The sequence below is a fragment of the Myodes glareolus genome, chromosome 4, assembly GCF_982192425.1.
Source record: "Myodes glareolus chromosome 4, mMyoGla1.1, whole genome shotgun sequence".
NCBI classification, from domain to species: domain Eukaryota; kingdom Metazoa; phylum Chordata; class Mammalia; order Rodentia; family Cricetidae; genus Myodes; species Myodes glareolus.
In genome coordinates this window covers 70163760-70191657 of record NC_142029.1, presented here as the reverse complement: position 1 = coordinate 70191657, position 27898 = coordinate 70163760, and the positions used below count along the sequence as shown (strand labels likewise).

Here is a 27898-nt window from a genome sequence, read left to right as displayed (position 1 = left end):
CCAACCTTCTGAGATTTACATAAAGCCTGTATTGTGAAATCTAGAATATATATATATATATATATGCATATATCCAAATAGTCACAGAGTTCAAAGACAGGCACCTGCTGTCTTCATATAAATTCTGCCTAATTGCTTTCAAAAGAAGCAAACACTATTACAAAATTAATTTTTAAAACTCCCAAATGCCATAGAATCAAGGACCAGCACAGATAGGTTGATTGGTTGTAAAATTAAAAAATTGGTGGCACTTAAAAATATAAGCTTTTAAAGCCCTAAAAGTTGCAGTATTTGAGGAAATGGAAGGTTTGAAGGTAAGTAGAGAAAAATGCCGTTACCTGGAAAAGCCAACCTCTTATGAATATTTAAAAGCAGCCTTCATGTTGCCAAGGTCTTCAAATCAGCCACCTACACCTGGAAAACAAGATATTGAAAATATTTTGATTTGTAAGAATCAACTTACAGAACTTAGTTTTTGAGTTGGTTTCTAATTGTCGCTCGATGTTTTTGTAAAGTTCATGCATAAGTAGCATCAGATCAAGGGCACAAAGAAATATTTTAAAAACTAAATTTATTCCTAGAAGAAAAAAAAAACAAGACTGGGGCATGCTATGTTTATTTCTAGAGTGAACCATAATAAAAATGCTCTACAAATAAGTAACTTGCACATCCCCCACTCCCTGGAAATTCCCTGGCTACCAATGCACTCTAAAAAGGATTTTTTTTTAAACCAGGAATAATAATAATAAAAATCATCAAATAGGAATGTGAAATCTCAGAATAGTCCCAAATTCCTGTGTTTTCTACCAGACCACTTGCTTAAGAAATGTGTCAGAGAGGCCACCAACAATCAAGGATGGGAAGGCGTAATGGGCACATGGGGTGATGATACCTTGGCATGATGTAGCACCCCCGAGAGAACACTCTAACTTTCTGATTGCTCATCAGCTTGGGAGACATCTAGACTCCACCAACCGGGCTGTGCCAAAGGAGCAGATATCTCACAGTGATTGGTTGCCAAGTCTGCCCCTCTTCTCCAGCAACAGGGCTCTTGACTTGAGTTCCACAGCCCTCTCACCTTCCCACTGGGCCACAGTTTAGACATCGACTTTGCCTTGTTTCGTTATTCCTACAGTAAGGGAAGGTGAACTCCCTGCTGACAAGGACTCGAGTTCCGCAGGCCTTTGGCCCTGAGCATCAAGTCTGTGGTGACATCAGCAGCACTGCTACAGACAGAGGTGCTGCGTTTCACTTCTGAAGATGCTTGTCCCACTGACATTCTTTATTTCAAAATATCGGCAAATTCCAGCATATCGGGCAAGATTTGATGAAGAAAAGAAGGAAGAGACAGAGAGAGTGAAAAAAAGGGAAAGTGAGACTTAAGAAAGAAAGAGGGAGGGAAAGAAGGAGGGAGGGGTAAAGCAAGATAAAGAAAAAGAAAATAGTCAAAGAGAGAAAGGAAAGGAGGGAAGGAGCTTGTTCACATACACCCTTCAGCATTCACCTTGGCAGCCAGCATCATGAAGCAGGAAGGCCAGAAAGGCCTCCTACAGCCTGTTTTCTAATGCCATTTCTTTTACTCTCTGAAGTTTCTCTTTTGTGTGTTTGTCTGTGTGTCCCCGTGTGTGTCTCCATATGTGTCTCTGTGTGTGTCTGTATGTGTTCTCTCTCTCTCTCTCTCTCTCTCTCTCTCTCTCTCTGTGTGTGTGTGTGTGTGTGTGTGTGTGTGTGTGTGAAGATCCAACTGCTTTCACAGAAGAAGCACATCCAACCGGGCAGTGATGGTACACACATTTAATCCCAGTACTTAGAAGGCAGAGGCAGGTGGATCTCTAAAAGTTCAAGGCCAGCCCGGTTTACAAAGTGAATTTCAGGGCAGCCATGGCTGTTACACAGAGAAAACCTGTCTTTAAAAAGCACACCCAGAACTTCCTACTCCCAGTGCTGTTCACTGGTGCCCCAATGCCATGCTACACCACACTTTTCCACCTTTGATCTTTCCACAAGGACCATGGTGTGGGAAAATCTCCGACACCTACAATATGCCACTGAAGTCAGCCGCTTTAGGCTGGATTAAATCTTTTTTCCAGGAAAATCTGAATTGAAGGGAGAAAAAGAGGGGAGGGTGATCCCACAGCAGGGCATGGTCCTCCTGGTCTTCCAAGCCAAGCCAGCTCAGACACTCCATATATAAACTCCTGACTATACACTCCTGGACTGAAAAAAAGAAAGAAATAGTTTAAGAAAAATGGCAAATGGCAGCATGTGTAGGTCAACCAAAGAACAGAGACGTGAAAATGGTCTGGAGGAATAAAGTCGGACAAAAAGTAAGCGCTCAGGCTGTTGAGTGGTGCGGCTCTGTTTCCCGTAATTAAGGAAATGTCTGAACCTACTTAATGTTCCCTGGAAACAGATGTAGGGCTGAGAGCGAGAACCGAAGAGCGAGGACTCGGACCACGTTTGCTTTCGGCACACTTGGTGAAACAAAGGAGCTAGAGGCTTTGCCAGTCCCAAGCTGCTTCGCGGGCAGCTGGCTACAAAAGACGGCTTTCACTGCAGGAAGGACCAGGTTTGCTCCCAATCGCCATCTTCCTTCCTCCTTAAGATGCCCAGGTGCCAGCCCACGACTTCTCCTCCAGCTGTATTGTCAATAAAGCAAGGGAGGGGGATCCAAATGAAAGCTAACGCGAGTCTGACTCGACACGGAAACGTTAGGTGTCTGTCATTTCCTTAAAACAAGTGAACCGCGCGCGCTGCACAAGTGTTCCCAGGAGGCTGGCCAACCTTAACACTTCCTAGTAAAAGCCAGGTTTTGTTCTCGGGAAGGCATGGCACACTGAGATTAATATGTAGGGGTGTTGAAGAAAAGACAAAGTCTCTTGCACCCTGTAAGGAAGAGAACATGCAATCTGTAAAGGGCCAGTATATTCTCAGAGCTCTGACTGTTATGGTCAGATCCCTGACCTGGGGAAGGTATAGCAAAGCCTGGAGCCTCCACGGTGATGCCTGCGGGAAGAAGCAACCACCTAACCCTAACCCGAGTGACTAGATTCTTATAAAGTAGAAGGCACTGTGCTTCAATAAGGGTACTATGTCCGGGCAGACATAGTTACCCCTACACATCTGCATTGCACCCTGTCACCACACCAGGAAGGTTTGATTTTCTCATCTGGGTTTCCTGATTTCTGTATTTCATTATTTAAAACAACAACCAGATTGACAGGTCACAAATTTATACAGTCTCTGACAAAAGGTTTAGAAAGGCAAGCCCCCCGTGTTATCCATGTTACTAGGTCTACTTTCTAGTCATACTCTCCTTCCCTGCCTCCCTTCCTCTCTCTCTCTCTCTCTCTCTCTCTCTCTCTCTCTCTCTCTCTCTCTCTCACACACACACACACACACACACACACACACACACACACAATCTGTTACCTGCTTAACCATATCAGGATGACAAGCAACATCTGTTTGTAAAAGAGCCAAAATCAAACCTTAATTTTTTGGCTACGTTTCTCTTCTCTTTCTTCCCCCTCCCACTCTAAGACACGAGGGGTAAGTAACAGACAACGTTAAGATTTCCTTAGTTGTGGGCCCTAGGACAGTGTCCTCGTACTCCTCTAGGCTGGGAGGCAAAGTGGCTCCACTCAGTCCAGCAGCATTTAAGGGTGTCTTCTCTGAGCATGCCCAGCCTCACCAAAACCAGCCTAGCAAAGCCCCAGAAGTCAGGCCCTGCTCGAAGCTTTCTAGTCGTCTTCTAATCAAAACTGCCCGGCCTTTGGCATCAGGTAAGGGGTGAATAGAGAAAGGAAGGCAAAACAGAAGGAGGGGCAGAGAAGATGGGAGTTTGTTTGTGTCTCCCCTCTTTTGTCACACAGGACCATTTCAAACACGTCACACACAGGAACATGCAAGAAACTAGCCATCAGCAACAGGCTCTGTCTACTGCCCCCACCCTCCACCACCCCGCCTGCATCACAGAGCCCTAGATTTCTGGAAAGTCCCCGATGATCCACAGAGCACAGTGCAAAGAACCAGAGCTGTGTCCGTGGGGTGGGGCAGGAAGAAGCTAGTGCTGAAAGCCTTGCTCTTCAACAGAAAAGATTTTGCCCCAGCAGAAGGGAAAGAGGAGCCGACTAAGGCTCTCGACTCCCATTTCACTTGGGATTTGGAAGAAACCCACATACACCGAGGGAGAAATAAATCCAGACAAGTTGCTAAGGAGACTTGTGTAAACTCCTAGCACAGACATATTTCTTGGCCTTTCCCCTGCACGGCATCTCGTATTCCGAGCACGTGGCTCTGCAGCAGCCCTGCACCAACCTTCTGCATTAATCCTGGCCTTAGCTGAGCAGACTGTCAGGGCTCGCTGGTTGGAGATACCACGTTCTTCAATTCAAACTTAACAAGTTAAAGGTGTGTGTGCGTGCGTGTACGAGTGTGTGTGTGTGTGTGTGTGTGTGTGTGTGTGTGAGAGAGACAGAGAGAGACAGAGAGTATGTGTGTGAAAGAGAGTGTGTAAGACAGTGTGTGTGTGTGTGAGAGAGAGAGAGAGAGAGAGTGTTTGTGTATGTGAGAGTGCAAGTGTGTGTGTGTGAATGTGTGAGAGTGTTTGTGTGTGTGTGAGAGAGAGAGAGAGAGAGAAACAGAGAGAGAGACAGAGAGATACACACAGAGAGAGAGAGTATTGTGTAGTCATCGGGAGAAAGCTGAGAAATTTTAATTTTGAATTTTTAAAGGATCAGTGTTGAATACGGAATATTCACACTGCATCTCAGGAGCAGAGAGGAAATGGGTAGGTAAAGCATGCAATTCTGGAAAATTCCCTCTGCTTACGTATTCGGCTTTTCTCTTTGCTCCTAGACTTTCTCCTCCTGCATGTCCACTTAAGACCCTGCCCCACGGCACATGTAAGCAGAGCTTCTATTCCATTGCACGGCTGTGTAGGGGCGCAGGTTTCTAGACACAGCACATTCTATCAAGTGGGAATCTGCCCTTCTGCCTTCCTGCTCTGCAGAGTCCCGGGAATCTCAGCTCTTGCAAACACACTGGGACAGTCCTGAAGGTCTAGAGCTCCACCCCGCTAAAATGTGATGCCAGCTAACCTTTAGAGAGAGACCTTTCAGACTGCGTACATTCTCTGAAACAGAGGACTCCTCCCAGAGACACGTCTCCAGTCACAGCTGATATCTGTCAACATTTGATTTAAGGGGAAATTAACATTTTCTTGTCAGACAGAGATGTTTGTGCTGTCGAAGTCAATATTTTCCTTTCTCAGCCTCCTCTATTAGAATTTCTGTGATTTTTCCCAGGACAGAAAAGAAAGGAGAAAAATATAGTCCAGATTATTGTTCAGGGTGCAGAGGTAAACATATGTGTCCCAATATGGCTGTGTTTTATTATATATTTGAATGTATTTTCACATGCTTTGGGGTGTATGTGTGCAAGCGTGTATGCACACTCATGTGTGTGTATGTGTCTATGTGTGTGTAGCTTGTGCACAAGTCTGCATATATGCATGTGTGTCTTTTATGTGTTTGGTTTATAGGTTTGTGTCTGTTTAATATGTTTGTATATAATTGATTATGTATGTGTTTTCTCATGTGTACATTTGTACCCCTCTGGTGTGTGTGTGTGTGTGTGTGTGTGTGTGTGTGTGTGTTTCACTGCCTTACCATTAATGATGATGCTAGTAAAACACACACAAAGATAGTTGGGGTATGGACATCTGCTCAGGGCCTCTCCAAACCAGGAAGGCTATGTTTGCCAATAACTGTAATTGATAAACCACAGTGAGGGGCCATCAACCAAACACACTCTTGTCCTGGTTTTTGAATGGGTGGCCATGGATGAGAGATTGCTGAAAGAAGAGACAACGTCTTTGCATTTGGCCAGAGGACTGGGAGTGTCTCTTTGTGCTCCACGAAGGCCATGCTGCTTCCATCCTTTTCCTCCCTCTCAGCCAACCTTTATTCGGCTTCATCCTTCAAGACTACGACAAGTAAGTCACTCTGCCTCGGTTGAAGTCAGAGGGCCCGGCGACGCTGAAGCAGATTCTTGGCTAGCTAAGTGGAGACTTTGCTCCTGCCATTCCAGAGAAAGGAGCGGACTGGGTAACTGCCTACTCACCTTTATCCAGCAAGACTCCATGTGGCCCCGCCTCTGTTCTAGGGAAGGTGTCATTTGTATATTTCTCCCTACAAAGTCCTTCTCCCTCAGATGTCACCTGGCACTACGCCATCAAGACTCAATCAAAGTGAAAAATGAACTGGGAAATTTGATGAGGGTGGGCAGGCCCCAGCAGGTGATGGGACAATTGCCCAGAGTCCTGGTAAGCCTGGAGGCAGGAGGGGCAATTTTTAAAATATTTTTTAAGATTATAAGATAATTACATCATTTCCCCCTTCTCGTCCCTCCTTCCAACATCCCCTTATACTCTCCACCTTATTCTCTGTCAAATTCATGACGTTTTTGTCTTTAACTGTCATTATAAATGTACACACACTTATAAATACATAAATACAACCTGCTCAGTCCATATAATATTACTGTTTTCAGAGCTGTTTTCAGAGCTGATGGTCTGATATTGGATAACTAATTGGTGTGCTCCTGCCCGGGGGAGAACTACGATTCTCACTGTCAGCATTCCACAGTGCCTGTAGCTCTTTGTCTAGGACTGAGACCTTGTGGGCTTTCCATCTTCCATGTTAGCATGTCTTTTGGTATTCACCCTTGTGGAGGCCATGCTTAGGCAACCATGCAAGGGCAGCAAGTTTGTCCTTTACTGAAGACACAGTTGCAGCAGAGAACCCAGAGATCTTTGGGCCCTAAGAAATGTTAGCCCTGGTACAGAGTTATCACAGAAAATGCTTGAGTTCATTGATGGATTAGTGCCCTTGAAAGGAGGGAAAGCTGCTGCCAACGATCAGTGGGAAACATCACTTTTCAGACGTTAAGCTCTAAAACTGACCACATCAGACACTTCGTCATTGTCTAAAGTTCCCCCTTGTGAGCTCATATGACGGGCTGTGAAGTGTATCTTCTAAAAAATAAAGATGGGCAGCCTTCATAGGAAAGTCAGGTATGGATACCTACGTGTGGGGCAAACAATACTATTTCTACATTTCAAAAATGAAAAAGAAGCCTCTTTACTGTCATTGTCCCTAATGACCAACATCCTGTCTATAAAGATGGAGGCCTTTTAGTCAATGAACATTAACTGTACGTCCTTCTTGGAGCAGGCTCACAGGACCTCCTGAAGTTAGACCACCACAGAGCTTACCTCCTAGTTACCTGGGTGGGAAGGCTTCAAAGTATTCCCCAGCTCTACTCCATTTTTGGTGTATGCAACAAGTGGACATGATGAGTTGGGTCTACCAGATGTTTCTCAGTGACTTGTGTGTACACATCAAGTCACTGATGAGTTTTCCTCGTGTACCCAGAGCCCTGAGCAGAAGTGATAGCTACAGCAGACAGGAGGCTCTGCCTCCACCACTAAAGTAGGGATTTTCAAGAAGCCTTACAGGCTTGACCTCCAGGGGGTAAACCTGGGTAGACATTGGCTATAACATACAATAAAAACTCTGTCTGGAACAGGTTTACACAAGATCCCTTGGGTAAGAGAAATTATGAGAAATTCTATCCAGAGTTCAGCTGGGCATCAGGACCTTCCTCACTTTCTGCACATCTGTAAATCCTATTAGTGCTTACGAAATGGGATTGCCTGTTGATGGATTTGGGAGCTGCCCTCCCACTGAAGGGGCCGTGAAGACATGAATGCTAACATATGGCTGCCTTCACTCCCTGCTCATAGCTTCCTTTGTGCGCGAGGAAGTGGGGTGCGGTGATATAAGCAAGTGGATAACAAAAATTCAGGATGCCCCCAGCCTAAAAGATTCTCTATGCATGTGCAGGGGCAAGAGTCCAAGTGTCTACGGCAGCTGCCGTCGACTTGTAGTTGTTGTTATGGAGTTTCTCAAACCCAGAGCTTAATCTTCCTCTTAGCAGTTCTTGGCCTTTCTATATCCATGGCTGACAAAGGTATCGCCAAATGCTCACCAAGCTAGCATAAAATCCCTGAGAGAGAGAGAGAGAGAGAGAGAGAGAGAGAGAGAGAGAGAGAGACTCCCCCATAACTGCCTTTCTTGCTGCATATGAAGGCAATGGCATTCTTGTTTCGACATCTTAGCAGAGGGTGCTGGAATGATGCTGTCTGCACTGTGCATCCTCCCTTCCTTTCTTTTAGACTTCCAGAAGACTAGATTCCTCCTTCCCTGTGCACATACACTCATAAATGGGCTGTGCCAGATGGGTCTCTAATCACAGCAATCATCTGGGAAATTAAATGTTAGAATACCCATTTTCCCACTTGAGATTGGGGCCTGGGATGTCACCATGTCCTATTCGAGACCCAAGCTGCCTCTTGAAGAAAGGCCAATCCGTGGCTCCATCATGGGCTTCATGCTTTATGGTGTCTGTCTGTATTCCTTTCCCAGAAAATGACTGCAGCTCAGTTCAGTTTTGTTTCTGTTCTGACGGCTGCTATTAATACCTCCTATTTACAGAACACATACCTCAGAGGAGTTCAAAACATTTACAGAAATTAGCCAAGCCTTGTAACATCCTGTCAAGTGGGCAGGCTCTAGATATTACTTTCTTTATTTAAAAGGAAGAAACTGAGCTATTAAAAGGGCAAATATCTTTGCTTGCCACAGACACAGGACCCCATCACCCACTCACTTCCAGGGTTCTACTGAAGCTGCCAAATGGGGTAAGTGTTTATTTACACAGTGCACATTAGCTTAGGACTCTAGTGGTTTCAGACACACATATAAGGCTGTAAGAATCCTCACATGCAAATAGCATGCCATCTTTCCAGGAGTATCATACACAGCCACGCACAGACACAGACAGACAGACAGACACACACACACACACACACACACACACACACACACACACACGCACACTACAAGCTTCCTCTAGCAATAATTGGTGTGTGATTGATGTGTTTGCAATCAGCCAACACCTCCTTCTAAAGCAGTTTCCTTCTCCTATTTCCAGACAGTTCCTAGGTTCTGTTCAGATGGCACTCTTAAAATGACCCTGAGGTTCCAGGAGAAGTCAGGTTGTGTGGGGGTTGTAGTTCTTACAGAATGCAGCACTCAGCCTGTTACAATCACTAGAAGGTATATGGGACTGCTGGGTTTGAAGCAGGTGGGATTGTGCTGGCATCCTAGTCCTGCCCAAGGAAGACCTTGGGCAAGGTCATTAACTTTTCTCAATCTCATTGTCTATAAGTAGAGTATCCTATTTGCTATGAGTTCATAAGGGAGCTGATTGTGACAGTGACAGGTGACATGCAAATTCATCAGTGTGATAGTGACGAAAGACACAAGAGTGGCTCTACATTGGGATGCTCCACAGCCGGTATGAAGAAAGACTTGGATAAGCATGTAAGTTCATGCTGTAATCTAGTAGCTTTAGAAGCTGAGGCAGGAGGATTCCCATGAGTTTTGGGCCAACCGAGGCAATGAAGTGAGTTCTGGGATAGCCTGGAATTCATGAGCACTATTGTGATTAAAAAGAAAGAAAAGAATTGTCTAAGAGAGAAAAGATAGGCACAAAGAACTGAGCTGCTAAAGAAATATCTAGATGATACATACAGTGTAAAAAATGAGATGCAGAGGATTTTATAATTCTCTGAGCAGGGAAACCCCTCAGGTTATGTCCTTGTTCAGGACAGGTTCCTGGAAGGTAGAGCACGAAACAGGACAATGAGGTAAACAGCACGAACCACGCAATAGAGCATGTTGGGAGAACCACTCTTGCTGTTACTGCTGTTGGGTGAGTTCAGTGGAGAGGGCTGGGATGCCTGTCTCTCCAGCTCCAGGCACACAAAAGAAAGAGGCCAACTGACTGAGAGAAAGAAAATTGCCCAATGAATGACCTAATCAGGAATTAATTGTTGAGTCAGAAAATAAGGACACAAGTATGAATCACAAAGAATCTTATGTATTGTTTGGACATTTGAATGGAGTGAGGCCACATCATCCTTTGGGAAGCAAAAAGGCTAGAAAGTTCCGAGGCTTAGATTCCAGAGGAGCGCTTCTTCAAGTGCAGCCTCGGGACCACCCAGTCATGTCCCCTGGGAAGCTGAGTAATCATTAAGATTCCTGGGACCCGCCCAGATCTGAACCAGATTCTTCGGGATGGTGATCCAGAAATATGGATTGCCTATGAACACACACTCTCTCCTCCCCCCCCCCCTCTCTCGCTCTCTCGCTCTCTCGCTCTCTCTTTCTCCCTGCCATTGATTTTATGAACTGTCTATATTTAGAGTATATAACCTGATGTTCTGTTATGTATATATACATTGTAAAATGATCAACACAAGCTAATTAACAGATCTGTAGCACAGTTGCCATCTGCCCCCTCCCTTCCTACCTCTCTTTGCCTCTCTGTTTCTTTCTTTTCCTTCCTTCTCTCTCCTTCCTTCCTTCCTTCCTTCCTTCTCTCTCTCCCTGCCCTTCCCTCCCTGCAACTTGCCTCTTCCCCTTCTTTCCTTTCTTTCTCTCTTACTCCTTTTTAAAAGAAAGGAACACAAGATTTTACTTAGTTAGAGAATGAAAAATCACAGAAAAATGGACTAAAAGATATATTGCTAAAATGTCCACACCACCTAGAGAGATCTACAGATCAACATAATCCCTATCAGAACACCAATGGCATTCATCACAGAAAAAGAAAAAGGAACCCCTGAAATTCACAAAGCAGTAGAAAGACCCCAAATGTCCAAAGCAGTGCCGACAAAGAACAAAGCCAGAGGTATTATACTTCGTTATTTCAAAGCATGCTACAAAGCTACAATAATCCAAACCTTGTGATTCCACATTAAAAAAAATAGATACATAGACACATGAAGGATGATGGAAAGTACTGAAATTTGTGCCTTATGATAGACTTATTTCCTCGAGGGGAAAAGAACTTACAGTGAAAAAAGGCACAATGTTGTCTTCTAACCAACAGTGTTAGGAAATTTGTTTATACACGTGCAGAAGAGTTGTTTGGGCCCTTATCACAAACACTATACAAAATCAACCCAAAACATAATACTTTGGTATAAGGCCTGGAACTATAAGCTACTAGGGAAGAAAAGCAAACTTTCAGTCACTTCTTGAGGTCTGTATGGGTCAGCTGGTCACCCGCTGAGGGAATTCAGACTCTGGCTGGCTTTTAACAAGGATGTGCATTGCTCATTCCTAGCAAACTTCAGTTGGCCACAGAGTCTGCGTTCTAAGTTGTTACTGTGCCAAAGAGAGGCAGCCCCATGTCTCAGCTCCTGGCGATTACCCTGAGACGACCCTGAGTGTGGGTGTACTCCCTTCCTCGAGGTCGGGAGGTGTCTGGAAAGGTCGCAAACTTGCATCATCAGTGCGATGATTCGCCCTGTTGACGTTAGAGGGAATCAAGGGCCAGGTGCTGTGTGTCTTAACTGACCCAGAGAAGCTCTCAGGAAATTCACATTTTATGAAGGTCCTGGATTTAGATGGTTTGGACCAAATAGACATTAATAAGACAATAGGAGGTGAATTTGGGTTTGGAATTCCTGATCTAGATACAGAGACATTATTACACCCACAAGAAATTATAGATTATACTGTAGAAAGGAAGGGTGTGTATGAACCAAGTTTCAGAGCCTTCTTCCCCTCTGAGGGGACTCAGAGAGCAATGGCAAGGGTCTGGAAGAGAGGACACATGGGGACATCATCGCTGGCTGACAGCAGTCATGTTGGACTTGTATTTAAATTGTCTGTTTTGTCCTTTGAAAAGAAGTAATTATAAAACAAAAACGAGAGTTACTGATATTAGTCTCGTCAATCAGTTTTGGTTGTGGCATCAAAAGATTAAGCAATAAAAAGAAAAATAAACAAGTGGTTTGTGTTGAAGTGAAAATCGTCACCAAAAGGACATGGCCTCAAGAATAAATAGGCAAACGAAGACGATATTTTCAGACTGTATATCTTGTGTCTGCTATAGGGTTAGTTCCTTTCCTGCTGGAGGTACTAAGTCTGAGAATGATGGAGTTAGCTCTTTCCCTGAATCTGCTATGACAAATCCTAACCTTTCTGAAAGTTTTCTCCTTTGCTATAATACAGGGACTGCTTTCGAGTGACACTTTCCATGACAGAATTCACCAGCTATGGCTTCTCTTGTTCCCTGACTTGAGGTACCAGGTGGACTATTCAAGTCCTGGCTTGAGCTGTCCTGGAGTTGCTGGGTGACATCTGTGCAGCTTCAAAGGCAGAGGCTGCCTGTCATTTGACTTTTTTGCTCTGTTTTTTTTGGCTACTAAAATCAGTGAGTAGGGACTCTCTGAGTCTAAATGGTTACTTAACATATGGATTTTATGTTTAATGCATTGATAGTTTAATTATAATTTATGTCATAACATAATAGCTAGAACCAATAACTTCCCTCCTCTCCCCCCCTTCCCCCCCCTCCACACATACACTAAGAAGACATTTCTCTCCAGCCTTGGGGAGGAACAGAATAACAAGAATTATTCAGCCATGTTCACGTGACTAACAGTCAAGGGATTATGGCAAGTCTGAGGATGACAGGACCCAAAAGTGGCAAGTGACAGTATCCTCAACAAACCCACGTTTAGAAGGCAAAATCGGTGTGTCTTCTGATGGAGAAAAGCGTGAAGAAACGAAGAAGAGTCATAAGGAGAAGGCTGTGAGTCTCCACTCAAAACTTCAGGAGCTCAGCCAAGGGATGGGACTTTGGAACTCCTGTATCCGGAACTGTCACCCTTACCTGATTTATTAAGGAAATGGATTGGGTGACTTAGTCACCCAGAGCCCCGATTTCCTTGAGTATAAAGTTGGAAAAGTAATAAAAGGGGTCTCCTAAGGTTAAGGAGACAACTGAATGAAACGGCCCAAGAGTCACTATTCGTGTGACTGGGACACATGAAGAGTAAGCTTTAAAAGCTATCTTTCACACAGCATAGTGGGCTGTCATCTGTGACCTCTTGTCTTGCCTGGAGACTCAAGAATGTGGAGTGGTGATGGGGGATTTAGGGCTACTCAATGCACTGTGCTTTTGGAGTCCTCGAACTGTCTTAATTCCAGAGTCCCTATGTCATTTGTGTGTTCTAGATTACTCTTTGTAACTAAAACCAAACTCCAAACATGGACAGTGAGTCCTTTGGATGCAGAGTCTAAAGAGTCTTTCAAAGATGCCTGAAATCTACCCTATTTTTTAAAAGGCCAAAACTGTTGACAGAAATAAAAGTTCAGTGGTTCAGAGCTGTTGAATTCCGAGGGTCTAGGACAGTACATACTAAGTACCATGTAAGAAAACACTGCCTGAACACATGGCTGCTGCATCTACCCACTCAACATGGGAAGAGACCTTCCACCAAAAGATCTGACAGCACATGAATGCCGCGGGTGTTATTGGTCACAGTGGTCTGAGTTAAGAAGGGAAACAGGGCATGAGTTACCCTTCCCACAGTGACTTAGATGGGAAGCTGATGCTTAGCATCATTTTACAAAGCACATTGCTGGTGTTTATAGTGCCGCCTCTATTGAGAGGTGGGGGAAGGGGACTTTAGGAGGCGAGTAAGTCCCAAGGTTTCCTTGGCCCAAACAGGACCAAGGCCCATAGAATATTTCATAAAGCGCATGGTCTCTTGGCTTCCTGCTTTTTGTCACACAAGGACACTCTGCTCCTCTGTATAATCCATCCCTCCCTGGACACTGCAATTGTGGCCTCCCTGATCTCCAAAGCAGTGAGAGATAATTTCTGATTTTTATTGCTAACTCAGACCAGGGTTGAAGAGATGGCTCCATGGTTAAGAACATTTGCAGCTCCTGCAGAGCACCTGAGTTTGGTTCCCAGCAGCCATGCTGGGTGACATATCTACCTACAATAACTCCAGTTCCAGTGGATCAGATGCCCTCTCCTGGCCTCTTTGGGCAGCTGCACTCACATGCACAGGTGTGTGTGTGTGTGTGTGTGTGTACAAATAATTAAAAATTCAAAATAACTACTAAAACTATAAATAAGTAAATAACCCTGAGTGTGCTACTGTGTTGTAGAAGTCCAACACAGAACAAGATACATCCGTCATTCTGATAATCTCTAGATTTTTCTTTAAAAAGTATCTAAGGGAGAAAGTTAAAATTTCTTAAGTTGTAACTATCATCTTTGGCCCCTTGGACCTAGAAGTAGAGGACCAATGTGACTTTCCTGGATATCATCTCTTATTCATTGTCCCTACCTCTTCCCTTCCACGATCCGCTTTGCTTCCGCTCACCCCTGCTCACCCCCCTTTGCACCCATGTACTAGTGGCTTATGCAGGCATCAGGAGTTGGTGCATGGTCCCTGTTTACTGCCAAGTGTTCAACCCTGGTATAATATTGGGCATAGGGATATAGAGAAAAATAAATCAAATAAGTTCAAGCATTAGCTGAGCGAATCAGGGGTATTTCACAGAAGAAAGAAAAATCTGTTGCCTCATCTCTGTAAGCATTCTTATCCATTTCTAGTCTACGTCATTATTTCCTTGTATTTTTATGGATTTGTGCATTTAGTTCTTTGCTTCCCTATGAGCTGCCAAGACCTCAACAAGAAGGAGAATCTATTTCTCCCTCGTGTCCTCCAGCAAAGAGCCATCCAAAAGGCTCTGCCCGCAATGATTGTGATCCCAAGCATAGCTGACGGTCTCAAGACCAATTCAATGGGTGAAACCCTCCCTGAACTTCGGGGCACAACCATGGCTCAACCATCCTGGCATCTAGAGCAGTGTCCACAACTTTATAGACGCTCAGTAAATCTGAAGGTAAAAAGGACAGAAGCAGAATGAATGAATGCTCTCAAACACGCCACAGAGTGAGCAAGTGAGCCTCTTTCAGTGGATCTACGATGCAGCGTTCATTGAATACCACTTTGATCTAGTCGCTGTGTTACCTGCTAGTAACTTACAGATGAATTACAAGGGGCTAAGGGGAGAAGTGTGCATGGAATCCCCCTGCAGATGGGGGAAGTGGATGGCACACATACCCACTGGCACTGCCCATGGGCAAGGAGAGAATGACACCATCACGTAGGTGTTAATGAGGCACAGAGTGACAGTGAACGAGTAGGAAAAGACAAGCAAAAGGAAGACTGATGACTAGTCAACAAACCCATCCATTCTTTCAACAAGGAACTGCTGACAAAGACAAATGGACTCTAGATATTAGTCATTCTTTATGCTGGTGGCTTACCGTGTTGCCAAATTTCGCTATAGCAAACAGACATCTTTCATGTACAGTGATATTGACACTGTCAACCTCAAAGCCTCAACATTCCCATTTGACTGACTCACTGGACAGACTCAAATGCCTGCACTCAAATGTGGGCTGCCCTCCTTGACCTTGGCACCAGCACAAGCTGTGTTCCAGTATGTTCTAGAGAGTGTGAGGCAGCAGCAAGCTTCTGTGTCCCATTCTTTTCCCCTTGGAGCCCACTCTTGTCAGGCATCTGCCACTAGATGTAATGTTTCACACCAGCCCAAGAGGCTCTGTCAGGAAGCGTAGAAGATAATGAGGCAGGGCTTGAGACGTTCTCAAGAAAAGCACAGGAACTTGAATCGCCAAGTAAAAACGCCTTGGATGTGGAATAGAAATGAGTCCCCAAGTTGACATAAAACAAAAATTTGAACTCAAGTACAAAGACCTTGAAAGCCAATGTGGGTAAGTAGAAAAGCAAGGCATTTTGACTCACAACTCTAGGAGCCAGAATTGCGGTGGTTTTCTTAAAGGGCAGACGGGAAATTTCAAGAGTTCCCCGGCATGGACACAGCTATCAGAACCTCTCCATGTTGGTCTATTCACAGGAGGACTATGAGGAAGCAAGAATAGAAGCCTTCAAATGGAGTCAACAGCACGTACATCCTGTCAATGGGTCTCCCAGGATGAGCTCTTTCCAGAGGTGCGGAGAAGCACACAGGCTTTGCCTGGGGTTGGAGTCAGCCCTCCCCAGGGGGTTAGTCTTGTATGACTTACTCCACTTCATCATGTTTAGTCTTTCTTATCTAGATGTGCTGGTTAAAGAGACCCTGTACCTCAGGGAAGCAAGTGCCTCTGCCTTGACTGGACCTTGTGGTCCAGTCTTGAGTCAGTCAGGCAGATGCCATTCTGCCTTTGCTTCCTCTTTTGACTGTGGAAGATAAGATTCTGAGATAGCAAAAGGACAAAAGAAAACAACCCGTTGCAGGCTGAGCTCCTAGGGAATTGGTCTATGTCAATAGATGGACGTAATTGCAAAAGCTAACTGCTAATCAAATTGCAAGTCACACACATTCACAAAGGCCCTTTAATACCAACACTTAGGAGGTAGAGGCAGGTGTATCTCTGTGAGTTCAAGGCCAGCCTGGTCTACAAGCTCTAGTTCCAGGACAGGTTCCAAAGCTACAGAGAAACCGTGTCACAGGAAAAAAAAAAAATCTCACACCTGTTTTCTCTAATATCCTTAACAATATTTTATTTTTATTTTCCATTATGTGTACCTGTGTATGTCAGTGTCCGGATATGTACATGTAAATACAGTTTTCTATGGAGGTCAGAAAATGGATGGGACCTCCTTGAGCTAGAATAACAGGAAGTCATGAGCTACCCAGGGTTAGGTGCTGGGAACTGAACCTGGTTGCTCCGAAAGAAGAGCATGCGCTCTTAATCTCGAGTCATCTCCACAGCCCCTGTTCTAAAATTCCTGTTACACACACACACACACACACACACACACACACACACGATGTAGAAGGGACTTTATTTTGGCGATCTGTCAATTAGCTGAGCTCAGAAATGTGTTCAACACATATTTATATAATGTGGCATAGGGTTGCATTTCCATTATCTGCAATAATATAAATGACTTTATTTTACTGTAACATAAATGCTATAGGCATCCATCTAACAAACCTTTATCTGCTATCTTTTGTAGACCTGGCAGTAAGCTAGATCACGCATACAAAGAAAGACTTTTTATTAATAGTATTTACCAATGAAATTAAGATACAGATTTTGTGAATATACAGTTAAGTTTGAATAGCATATCACATTGAGTTTTCATAACTTAAAATTTTCATTATTAATATGCTCTCTTCACTGTTTCTTAACTTGAAAAATGGGATTCCCTGTTATGATTTTGTACTTACTATGAAAATATCAGTTCAAAAAGAACATGTAGCATAAACTGGTGGATTAGAAGCTGCCTCTATGTGACTCCCTTCAAGAAAAGAGCCAATAAAAAAGAACTGGCTCTATATCAAAGAGAGAGGAGGTGCTTAGGGAATTCTCAACCCCAGTAATAGAACAGCTGAAATTTACCAAGGAAAACATGCACAGCACAGCAAAAATGAGTGAGTCAAGGGACCACGGCCTAGCTCAGCAGGTACAGTGTTCCTCTGGGTCTTGAGACTGATCCCAAGTAGCACACAAAGTAGTTGCCATGGGTCATGGCTGCAGTCACACCACTTGAGAGCTGGAGGCAAGAGGATCAGAAGTTCAAGGTCATTTTTAGACAGGTACTGAAAGTGAGGTCAGCTTGAGCCACATGAGGTCCCATCTTAGGGGTTAAAAAAAAAAAGAAGCCAATATAGACTCTAGATACATGATTCCCCAGAGGGGTGAGGAGGCACAGGCATCGTTGGAAAGGTAAGGCAATGGTGAGAGGACTGGCAATCCTCTCCTCAGAACAGGCTCAGCGCCCCCTCAAGTCCCAAATACAGCTGTAGGTTTGGGTGAGAAAGTCATTTCTTCTGCGCATGGATGGATAACTGAGAGAAATCCCATTTTTGAGGACCAGAAAACCTTAACAACTTATGCCCTGATATCTGAATCCCAAGCTTTGAGGACAAGAAAAACTCAGCTCATCCCCAACCCCTGCACCCCAAGTTCTGAAGACTCAGAAAGCTGTTACTCCAACACTTTTTCTCTCTGTGCTTTCTCCTTTTTCTTCTTTCTATACTCAAGTCAAGATTTCTACTTTATCATTTAAAAACTATGATTTTTATGCCCCTTCACAGTCTCATCAAAGTTTATTTGCCCGTTTGTCTTCATTACACTGTAATTTTTGTTTATTTCCTTTCTTTAAGTCTTCCTCTTTTTTTTTGTCCGTATTCTTGTTTTTGCTCTTTCCATATACTTTTTCTGGGTTTGACCTTATTCTATTTTTTACTACAACTTTTATTTTTTTCTTCTCCTTCCTGAATGTATCAAATTTTATTTTTTTAACCTCTTAATTATTGTTAAGAAAAGGTCCTAAAAGGGCAGCTCCACCAGTACAAAGAAATCCAATTAGATCAGATCAAACCAAATAAAAATGCTCATTGTTTTATTAAGTATAGCGCTCTCAGGTGGCGAGCGCATGGCACATAGCTGGGAGACAGAACAGTGAGGAGCACATGCAAACCTGGAACCACATGTTTCTTTTCTGGGAGCCCACTTAAATACCCTGTGGCATGCTGGCATTTGGAGTCTAAACCAATACAGCTCCCAGGCCAGGGGGGCTGGGATGGATGCCAGGGGCTGGAGCTACACTTCAGACTTAACAATTACTATGATGTCTTTTTGCATTTTTTAAAAAGTTTTTTTCTAATCCCTTGATCTTTTCTCTTCCCTTCCATAATACTCCTCTCCACTCTTCTACTTCCTTTTTTTCATCTATTTAACCTGGTTTCTCCTTTATTCCTCTACTTACTCTGCCTCCTCCTTTTACTTCATTCATTTACTATTTCTATATTTGTCCTAAATAATTGCTAAAGTTTCTTAAATTGCATATGTATGAATGACGTTTGGTCTGCATGGGTAGATGTGCACCACATGCATGCAGTGCCATCAGAGGCCAGAAGAGGGCATTAGATGCACTAGAGTTAGAGTTAGACAGATGTGAACTGCCATGCTTGTGTTGGGAACTGAACCTAGGTCCTTGGCATATAGAAAATGTCTTCTTAATGGCTGAATCAACACTCTGGCTCATACATAATTTTTGCTTCATAGCACATTCTGTGTTGGGTTTGCTATATTGTGGTCATTGGCAATAGGCTGTGGTCTTTTAATCAGTTATGTTTATTTCTGTATTTACTATGATTTGATTTACTGTTGCAGTAGTTTTCTTCCTCCTCTGTAAGTCGTGCAGGAGATTGAGCCTCCAAGGAAAGCAGAGAAGTATAGAATAATATTGAGCTCTGAAAGTAAATAACAGCTAACCAAGATTCCTATACCCAGCAAAACTATCCTTTAAAGTTGACAGAGAAATAAAAGATATCTCAAAAGAAGTTCAAACTAAGACAATTCATGACTACCCAGTGAGCACAGCTGAAAATATTTAAGGGAAAACTAAACATGGAGAATGGTGGAGGGCAGTCTTAACTATGAAAGTATAGGGGGCAATTTTTTTATGAGAGGCCTAGATGAATAAGGGAGAGCTTGAAACAAACAAACAAATAAAAAACTCACCAACAAATTTATAGTACTAACAGGGGGGAAGGGAACAATAAACAAACAGTAAACAACCAACAAAATAACAGGAACAGAAGACACCTTAAATGTAAACAGCCTCAACCTAACATCAAGAAGAGATTCAGAGAAGCTGCCAGGATCTACAACAAATCCGTCTTTCTGCTGTCTCCGGCAAGGGAAGCTCACTGGCAGAGACACCCACAGACGAGAGTCAAAGGATGGAAGTTAATCTACTGATAAATGTAAGCCGGTGCACGCACTCTGATACCTGAGAAAACAGACTTCAAATGACAATTAGTCCGAAGAGAAAAAGAAGGCCATTGTATGTTAGCAAAGAACAATTTGTCAAGAGCTATAGCAACTGTGAATCTCTACACCAAATGTTGGGACTTCTGATTTTATAAAACAAACACCAATGAGCACAACAAAAAGCATATGTCCTGATATAATAAAACATGGTGACTTCAACAGCCCACTCCCATCTTTACATAGGTCTTTAAAACTAAACACGGAAGCTTCAGAGTTGAGCAGAAGATCAAGCAGACTGAACAGGCATCTACCTCTCTTCCACCTAACAGATAGGGGATGCACATTTTTCTCAACATCCCATGGAACCTTCTCTAAATACAACACATTCTAAGTCACAGAGTGACTACTCACAAAAACAAAAGAATCTGAAGTTTTATTGCATGCTATCAAATTGGGAGGATTAAATCTAGAGGTCCACAGCAAGAAAAGCACAAAGCTAAACAAACGCGAAGAGATGGAGCAAGATGATCTTGAGTAATCAGTGTGTCACTGAAAAAAAAAAAAGCAAGGAACAAATTTAAAGGTTCTCAGAATCAAGTGCAAATGGAAGCGGGCTATGGAGAGCTCACATTTAAAAAACAGCAGGATCTCAAATTAACCTAACAGTGCTTCTCAAGGTCTGACAAAAACATGACAAAGCCAAACCCAAAGGCAGTAGGAGGCAAGAAATTGTAAAGACTAAGCAGAAATTAAAAGAATAAAGTCTAACATCTCAAGATATAGACTCAATCAAATATAAAGTTGGGCTTTTAAAAAAGGCATAAACAAGACTGACAAACCTTTAGCTAAACTAACCAAAAGAGAGAAAAGATTTAAATTATTGGAGTTACAAAGGATCATTATGGAATACTTGGAAAATGTATAGTTAAAAAGTAACCTGAAAAATCTAGAAAAAATAATTTCTAGACCCATAAGACTTATCAGAGTTAAATCAAGAAGACAGAAACTATCTAAACAGATCTATAGTAAAACTGAGATCAAAGGGGCAGTCAAAAGTTTTCTCACCAAAAAAAAAAGTTCAAGAGAGAATGGAATCTTGCTGAACTCTACCAAACCATTCCGGAAGAGCTACGTCAATGCTGTTTAGACTGCTACATGAAATAGAAAAGAAGGCTTTACTACTAACAAGTGTCACCTTGTTATCAAAACTGGATCAGGACAACAAGAAAAAGCTACAGACCAGTTTCCCTGATGAACCTGAACACAAATAAACACAATAAAACGGTTGCAAATCAAAGTCACGATCAGATTAAGAAAGCTATATACCATGACCAAGTTATTTTCTTCCCGGGGATGCAAGGATAAGTCAACATGTGTAAATCAATAAATACAATACAATAAGCAAACAGACGTAAAGGCAGAAATCCCATTGTCATCTCTACAGCTGCAGCACACTGCTTTGGAGAAAGTTCAACATTCCTTCATGATAAATAACCCCAAGGGAAGGAGGATGGGAAGGAACAACTCTTGATATAATAAAGTTTACATATGATAAACCTACAGCCAACAGTGTACTAACCAGAAAAATCCTGAAAGTATCAAGAATAAGATAAGGGTACCTAGGAAAGGAAGAAGTTAAAGTATTTGTGGATAATGTGTGGATATGTGATGCCAGGCAGAGAGGAAGAGTGTGGGGGATGGATAGGAAGCAGGCAAGGGAGATGTTGAGACAGGTGGAGGTGGTAGATAAGAGTAGTGACATATATGTACATGTATACACATGAACACACACATGTTAAAAAGGAAAACAAAATCATGTCTCCATGGCCAACTCAACCCAGCTGTTGAAATTCCCTGTGATAAAAAATTCACACATAGAATTGGTCCTTCTCAGGAGTCGTCATAAGACCATGACCTGAATTACAAAGGTTCACCTCTTTAGGATCCTCAGTAAGCCAGTAGCAGTGACTAAAGGAACAGCAGACAAAACTGTTAGTATGACCATCAACCCTGAAGTGAAGTGACCTTGGTCATGACCTTGAGGCTCTGGAAATTTGGTACAAACAGTTCTGAACCGAGTAGCCATTTTGTGTACAGCCCATAGCCCAGCAGGTTGCCACTATCTAACTCTGTCACCCTGACACGGCCATCTGCAGCATCTGCGATCAAATTTATTACACCTAAGATTCCATCCTTATATAAGAATCACTCATCATTGGTCCATAAATCCCAGCTCCTCGCAAAGCCAAGGGTAATCAAGATCTAAAAGGAAGGGGACTGGATGAATATGAATATTGCCTATAGCTCTGTGAGACCGAGTTCTGAAAAATCTTTGGCCCTCATATGCCCCTCCGAAGACACTGTCGTTTCTCTACTTTCCGTCTGTATCACTGCTATCAAGGGGACGATGTTCTAGGAGCTGTAGGCAATGTGTCTTTCAGAAGGTCCTGTTGGAGCTATGATCTCAGTTCATTCCAGTTTCTGTGTCTCCTCATGAATTTCAGCTTGCTTGCCTCGCCAACTAAATTAACCATAAAGCAAAGCCTTGACTCACACTACTGAAGCCCGATAGAGATCAGTGCAAGGCTGGAGTCATGCATTTCTGCAATAAAGGCTGGAGAGCTGCCCCTTCGATCTTCATATTCATGCAGCACTTTGGACCATCTGGAAGATTCCCTTGACTTACAGTCTTAGACTGGAAGGGCTGGAGCCTTAGCCAAGAGCAAAGAAAATCCCATTGGTAGGTCATAGAAGAAAGCAGATTTATTTGAGGTATGGTTGGATGAGGATGAACATGACAGGAGAGGCTAAGGGAAGGATGTCATCCCCTGACCTAAAACCAGGCCAGAGAAATTAGCTACAGTTTTGCTCTGGCAAGGGTTGGGAAAATTCAATTGGGGTTAGCAAATATCTGAGAAGGTTTAACTCTGTGACCTTGGGCAAACAGTCACCTCCTCTGGGTTTCCATCTGTAAGATTCAGGAACAGAATGCGACCTTCTTCCTGCACCGCCAGGCAGAGATGGAAGGTAGAAGAAAAGGCCTTTGAAGCCAATATAATTACTCCTCTGTCCAGGGAAATATAAACAACAATAACTCCAACAGCCTTCAACTCTGCTTCTGAATGAGGTCTTTGCTGCAGTCTGAGAGGTAGAGTAGTTGGGTCCTTGGGGAAAAGTTGAACGTGAAATGGTAAGCCATGCCCCACTCACTTGGCTTTCATTATGTTACATGGAATCACGATTAGTACAAAGGACATTCAATATAATTTCAGAGTTTACTAAATGGTCACCATGTGCCTAGGGCTGCAGTAGGTCCTGCAGGGGTAAAGAATGAGTGTGTGATATAATCAGAGAGTTTCCAAGGGTCAGAAGTTTGTGTACTCTGAGAACAAAATAAGCCATTATATTTTAAGTCTTTAGATGAACATTACTTCGCTTCATTAGTATAAGGAGCTTAGTCTGAAACAGATTTTCTGCTGTTTCTGTCCATGCCAATATATACTACATACATTTGATTTATCTTTGCTTCACCCATCTGCAGGAAGCCTCATGTTGGTGGTTAAAGGATGTACATTGATTTGAATTCTGGTTGGTTGCTGCCTCTAGACGAATAACCAAGAAATGTGTGAATTCTCCTGCAAATGCACACTTGTATCTTTCAAAGTTCTGCTATGTATGATAGGAATGCACACTATATGGGATGGGTTCTGGACACTGCCCTAGTTCCTGAGTGGCCCCTTATTTAATAATTTTGTTCATCTAAGAATCACCAATTCTACCCCAAGTTAATTCCCAGCAATGTGTTATTACACTTTGGTATACATTTATCTATTTTTCAAATTTGTGTTATTGTATGTTTGCATGTATTTGTGTGTGTGTGTGTGTGTGTGTGTGTGTGTGTGTGTTTATGAGGTGCCCATCTCATTTTTTTGAAGCAGGGTCTCTCATTGGAAACTAAGGCAACTAAGGCTTGCTAATTAGCCTGGGATGGTTGGCCAGTGAACCCTAGGGATCTGCTTGGTTCTGCCTCCCCAGTATTTCAATTACAAGTGCACACCACCATGTTCAGATTTTTACATGAATGCTGGGGATCAAACTTGGGTCCTCAGAGTTGTAAGGCAAGCATTTCACCAACTGAGCTCTCTTTCCACCCCATTATTAATATTAGGGTACCAAGAAGGTGGTCAGTTACATTGTCTTCCTCAGACTACTTTGTTTTTATTTCATGTTTTCAAATCTAGTGAGTAATCAATGCATTCTAAATGGTGATCACTTCTGAAATATGTCTTGGTTGTAAAGTGAAACCGTTAAAGAAATACAAGGGATTCATATGATGTCTGGCACTTGTTCTCTATGTTCTGAGTGGATATGTTTGTATGTATTTTCAATCATATTTACACGAAAGCATTAGCATGACATAAAACACAGAAGTCCCATCAATAGGATTTTATAGTCACATTATTTCTTTTTTTTTTTAACCAGCTCTTCTCCAATAACCTCAAGTACTATTTGGACCTTATATGTTCAGAATTGATCATATTCCTTTGTCTGTGAACCGTGAAGGTGCCTCCATGTCTAGTGTTCCTATGACTACAATAAGATGAAAGCAGCATGGATTTAGGATGACTGACCACCTTGGACTTTTCCGAGACTGAATTGGTTCCTAGATACTTCTTGCCATAGGAATGCTCTGGGAAAATAGAGAACAAATTGGTCTCTCTAGTGAATTTTGATTTCCATTTATAGGAACCGCCTCACTTTGATACATACATCTCAGCACCCAGAAGAGCCTAATGTGATTGGCACACACTGGGTAGACAAGCTGTGCTGATTTTAACATCATTGTCAACTTGGAAGACTCTGGAATCACCTGGGAGTTTGGCCTCTGGACATGCCTATGGGGAATTACCTTGATCATGTTAACTGGGTTAGGAGGACATGCCCCCTGTGGGTGGCGTCATTCCCCAACAGGAACCTTAGGCTGTGTAAGTGGAGAAAGGACACTGAACAGCAGCCTGCATTCCTTGCTTTCTTTGCTCTCTGCTTCTCTACTGCGGATACTGCTTTAAGTCCCTGCTTAAACTTGACTCCCCTGTCATGATGCACTATAACTTGAACTGTGAACCACAGGAAACTCAGACTCACTGAAGTTGCTTTGGTCAGAAGATTTGATCAAAGCAATAGGAGAAGAAGCTAAGACATTGGGCGAGGCATTTTCTTCTTCTGGGCTCTGTTTCCCCACGTAGAAATTAGAGACATGGCACTCAGTCCTGCATGTTCCAGAAACCCACCAGATCTCTCTTCCTCTATACCCCATGTTCATAATGAACTTTGAGAAATCCATGCCATCTTTTTGCCTTGTTTGTGTGCTATTCATTCCCAAAGAGTTGCCTTGAAATACCAGGCCATCAGTGAGCAGGTCCTTGTCTATACTGTATTATTCAGAAATGAAAACATCACTTTGTGCTTTAAAAGAGCAAAATGATTGAGAAGTGGTCATTATTATGTTCTCTAAACCCTACCAATTACCCCGAAGATCAATAACCAGTCCCAATCTTGACTACAAACAAACTTGAATAAAGATCAGGAAAAATGACCAGTTGGACACGTTTCATATACAATGTGCAAGGGGCTAACATTTCCTGAGAGCCTCTTGTAAGCAATGCACTATGCTTGGTGCTTTAGATGGATTAAGTCAAGTCAATCTCACAATAAAGCTTCCATGAGATAGCAACTACTGCTCCCGTTTTATAGATAGGTTCCCAAAGCTCATAAAAGTTAAGAGGGGGTGGATTTAAGTGCACACAATTTGATTCTAAAACTAGTATTTTGAATTGCCCACCATATCAACTTTTAAGAAAAATAGCTACATGGCATCCCTTTCGAATTATGCCCCCAATGCCTAAGAATAGAGGAAACTCTGAGAGGTCAGACATAAGACTAACCAGGATGTGTGCCTGTGAGGCCCAGCACACGTCTGTCTACCTATTTAGGTCAAAAGGAATGAAGCTTTCTGGGCATAGGTATTAAAGGATTCGAAGAAGAGATTTTATCTGTTGATTAATTCAGAAGTGAGATAAATTGCCCTGCCAAGCTGATGTGTTATTTCTTCAGCACTTCCGTTTCCCTTTCTAAAAACCAGTAAAAATAAAGCATCTTGGATATCTATGAGAAATGACTGCATGAAATAATAGGAAAAGCACCATGCAAACTGTAAAGTACTTTAAAACAATTATACCATATGCTAAGCAGTTTTCAAAATAGCAATGCCTTCAGATGTCCTTGCAAAGCAAATGAGACCCAGCTGCTAGAATGTTCTGCCAAGGAGGAAACCCAGCTCTTGTTTAAGGGGAAGGGCACACATCAGATTACCCCAAAGATGTGTTGCACAAGATACAAGGAAGTCTCATCAAAATTTTTGGTGGTTAATTCTCAAAAACTGCCAGTGTCTTAAAGATCAAACAAGGCAGAATTTCCAAATTCTTTTACATGAATTTGGAAAACTACTCTTGAGTGATGCTTGCATAATAGAAATACAAATTATCCTCACCTACGGAGACTTGAGGTAGCCAAGTTTAGCAAAACTTCTCAGTATCTCTCCAAAAAAATAAGTCTGTTAGTAAAAAAATAAAGGAAGACTTCTAAAGACTATTTATTTATTTGTGTGTGTGGGTATGTGTGTATGTACGTGTGTGTAGAGGGGTGTTTTCATTTGTCCGTGTCTTTGTGGATACACATATGCGTAAGGACAACCTTGGGTGCCATCCTCAGGAATGGCTGATCTTTCATTGGCATGGATATCACCAATCAGTCACGGCTAGGTTCCTAGAGTCCCAGGGCTGCTCCTGCCTCCACTCCCCCAGTGCTAGGATTACAAGCCCATGCCAACATGTCATGCAGCACTTTAACAGGTGTACTGGGGTTTGAATTTAGGTCCTAGTGTTTACAAAGGAAGCATTTCACCAACCTCAGGAGGATTTTTGTTGTTGTTGTTTGGATTCTGGTTTGTTTTTTTGCTTTTTTTTGGTTGTTGTTGCTTTGTTTGATTCGTTTTTTTTTTTTCTTTTTAAGAATGAAAGTAAAGAGAATGAGGTGTCTCTGGAGCTATGAGGCTTTCTGAATGACTCAGCACTTGACAGGGGAGTGAGAACTAAATGAAAGTGTTGACAGAATGCTGAGGAGACTGTGCACTCCCCTAACTTCAGAACAAGGCTGAGCCACCCACAACAGGCAGCAAACACTAACCTTGTCTGAGGGACTGAGGGGTGGAAGTTGCCTGAGAGTGGAGGAAGTTGAGAGTGAACCACAGGTCCTTGGTATGACTTAAGATGATGGCCTAAAGACTAAACAAGCCAGTCTGGGTCCTGACCCTCTTCACCTTCTTCCATTCTCTCATTCTCTCGGACCTTGGCCACTGGGCAATGAGATGTTATGGGACAAATAAATCCGCACACCCACTCACTCGTAGCACAAGTATAAAATGCATGCATTTCATAAACAAATCTTGAGATGTGGAGGAGGGACGACCTTCGTTCCATCTGGAACCATGAGAATCCTTACTGAAGAGACCCGTTTCAGGATGCAAGAGCAGGAGGTTGTCCATAATGGATGAGAAGCAGATTTTAAAGTCTTTTAGGATAAAGGGCTTTACCCCTAAGTAGCTGGTCTCTATTCTCAACTATTCTTAGCCTTTAAGCTCTGTGCTAAGGCCATCTTTAGCGTTTCCTGCTGTGCCTTGGCCTCCGTAGATGGGTGGGCTTGTTTATTTCCCAGCTGAAGACCTGAGAACATAGAGTCTTTGCATATCTGCGTCCCAGTTGTTTCATACCTAGTTCCTAACAGAAATCCAGGCAGTTGTCCTCCCGGTTCCCCACAGAGACGTCACAGAACGAGGGGACCACTCAGATGCTTGCACAGCTTCTCTCGCATGAGGCGGCCAGTTTCAGACTCAGTATAAGGTCTCTTTTTTCACATCTTGAAAAAAACTGACCCAGAAAGGGTAAGATGTGGAGGCTCACCATTTCCTTATACAATTCAGGCAGGTGTGAAATAACATTTGTAAAATGTCCTGTAAGCCAATGTGTTCTTCATTCATAAATGAAACTCTTCAACGTTCAACAACTTATTACCGTTA

General features: G+C 42.9%; 1 long non-coding RNA gene across 5 annotated transcripts in view; it reads right to left on the bottom strand.

Moving 5' to 3' along the window:
* Positions 1–27898, bottom strand: part of LOC125388949 (uncharacterized) — a 247947-nt gene that overhangs the window by 95666 nt on the left and 124383 nt on the right. For all 5 annotated transcript variants that reach the window (XR_015001596.2, XR_015001599.2, XR_015001600.2 and 2 more), the window contains one exon: positions 339–414. This is a non-coding gene — a long non-coding RNA (uncharacterized LOC125388949). The remainder of the gene's footprint in view (positions 1–338; positions 415–27898) is intronic.